At 36.1% G+C, this 2500-nt stretch overlaps 1 protein-coding gene and 1 long non-coding RNA gene across 2 annotated transcripts in view; one reads left to right on the top strand and one right to left on the bottom strand.

Annotated features, from left to right (window-relative positions):
* The window catches only part of LOC137640095 (alpha-1A adrenergic receptor-like), a 257804-nt gene that overhangs the window by 35416 nt on the left and 219888 nt on the right, over positions 1-2500 (top strand). The window lies entirely within an intron of this gene.
* Positions 1-2500, bottom strand: part of LOC137640097 (uncharacterized) — a 5355-nt gene that overhangs the window by 396 nt on the left and 2459 nt on the right. The gene's annotated exons all lie outside the window — the stretch shown is intronic.

Raw genomic sequence — 2500 nt, 5'->3', positions numbered from 1 at the left:
CCTGACAAGATTCATCCCAGACGAATTTAGTCTTAGTACTGGTCAAGTTTATCAATGGATGAGCTACATTACTGAAATTCTTGCAAAATCTGCGGTAATATGAAGTCATTCCAATAAATCTCATTACTTCTTTTCTATTTGTAGGTACGGGATAATTCAATATAGCTTCTATGTTAGTGGTTTTAGGCAAGATTTCCCCACTTCCAATAACATGTCCCAAGTACTTTACACGAGCTCTAGCAAAGTTTGATTGAGCAAGATTTATTGTTAAACTCAACCTTCTAAATCTATCAAGAAGTGCTTTAAGCTTACCAAGATGTTCCTCCCATGTGTCAGATACTACAAGAATGTCATCCAGGTAACCGTAAACCCCATCCAGATCTCTTATGATCTCATTTACCATTCTCTGAAATGTGGCAGGTGCGTTGCACAAACCAAAAGGAAGTTTTTCATATTGAAACAACCCAAAGGGAGTAATAAAAGCAGACATCTTCGCTCTCCCTGACAAGGGGACTTTATAGTATCCCTTCAGCATATCGACTTGGGTTAAATATTTCGACTTACCAATGGAGTCCAGTATATCATCAATACGTGGTAGGGGATAACTGTCTTTTATGGTTACCGAATTTAATTTTCTAAAGTCTGTACATAACCTGACCTTACCATTAGGCTTGGGCACTAATAAGCAAGGAGAAGCCCAAGGAGACTTGCTAGGCACAGCAAGTTTATGCTTCCGTAGATACTCGACCTCTTCTTGCATTACCTTCAGTTTTTTAAAATTGATTCGATAGTAGTTTTGTCGTATAGGACGAATTCCTGGCAATAACTCTATGTCGTGAGAAATAACACTGCATTCTCGGGGATTATCACTACATACATAATCATACTGTCGTAGCAGATTCTCAATATCACACCGTTGCTCCTCATTTAGGTGCTGTAGATACTGTGGAAGAGATTCTAAGATTTCTTTATTAGAAAAGTCAGCCCAAGATGAGATTTCATCTAAGCCTAAATAATTTACATCCTTTAAGGTGGTGGACTTTTGTTTTAAAATAACAGTGTCTCTGGAACAAAATAGAGCAGCAGAGGAATCGGCATGATATTGACATGGACTAACAGAGTGCTTTTACGTCTATCTGGAGTTTTTATGATATAATTCTGATTATTTAAAAGTTTCTGTATAACATAAGGGCCAGAAAACTTACTTTTAAAAGGAGAACCAGTAATGGGATAGAAGGCCAAGACTAAATCTCCCACATTAAACTTTCTATCTTTACTGATTTTATCATGCCTAATTTTCATCTCTTCTTGATTTTTACAAAAGTTGTTTAGAGCAAATTTATGAATCTTATTAATATTTCACTTTAATTTCTGTAGGTACTGACTCACTGTTATAGCCTCTAAGTTATACTTGTCAAGTAACTTATCTTTAACTACTTGTAAAGGATCACGTACTTTACGACCATATAGCATTTCAAAAGGTGATACATCTAGAGACTCAGAAGGTATTTCCCTAATTACAAATAGTAAATGGTCTATGCCTTCATCCCAATCAGATTCAGATTCAATACAAAACTTCCTAAGCAACGACTTTAAAGTCTGATGATGCCGTTCTAATGCTCCCTGAGATTCTGGGTGATAAGGAGATGAGAGACACTGTTTTATACACAACTCATTCATAGTTTTCTGAAAAACATCACTAGTAAAATTAGTGCCCCTATCACACTGGATTTCCTTAGGAAACCCGTAAGTTGTAAATACTTTTGAGTAAGTGGTTAAGAACATTTTTAGAGGAAATATTCCTGACTGGAAGTGCAATAGGAAATCGTGGGGTAGGGCACATTATAGTCACAAGATATTGATTGTCTTTCTTTGTCTTTGGCAGTGGACCTACACAATCTATGATAATTCGATGGAATGGCTCATGAGGTACAATAATAGGATTCAAAGGTGCCTTTGGTATAACCTCATTAGACTTACCGTCAATTTGACAAATATGACAATGTTTAACGAAATTTACAACATCAGCCTTCATTTTAGGCCAGAAAAAAATCATAAGCTAAACGGTTGTAAGTTTTAGTAATTCCAAAATGTGAATAAACATTATGAGCGAGCTCCAATAAATCTTTACGTAAATCATGAGGGCCTACTAACTGTTCTCTGTCACTCCATTTTTCATCATTACCCAGCCTAGGAGGTCTATATAACCTGAAAAGTAAGTCATCCTTAAAGTAATACCCAGGTACCTTTTCCATTCCTTTCTCCAATGCTTGCTTATAAACACCCTTTAAAGTTGGATCTTCTCTCTGTAACTTAACAAGGCTTTTCTTGTTCATTTTTACTTTATCTGCGAGGTTAGGTACAATTACTTTCACTCGATCATTGTTATCCATACTGCGGGTAGTCACATTAACACAACCCTCCACTTTTGACTCTTTTTCATTTTCACTTTCCTCTATTATTCCAGGAGTTTCATACATTATGAGATTGGGTAACAACA

The sequence above is a fragment of the Palaemon carinicauda genome, chromosome 4 (assembly GCF_036898095.1).
Source record: "Palaemon carinicauda isolate YSFRI2023 chromosome 4, ASM3689809v2, whole genome shotgun sequence".
NCBI classification, from domain to species: domain Eukaryota; kingdom Metazoa; phylum Arthropoda; class Malacostraca; order Decapoda; family Palaemonidae; genus Palaemon; species Palaemon carinicauda.
This window is presented reverse-complemented; position numbering and strand designations above follow the sequence as displayed.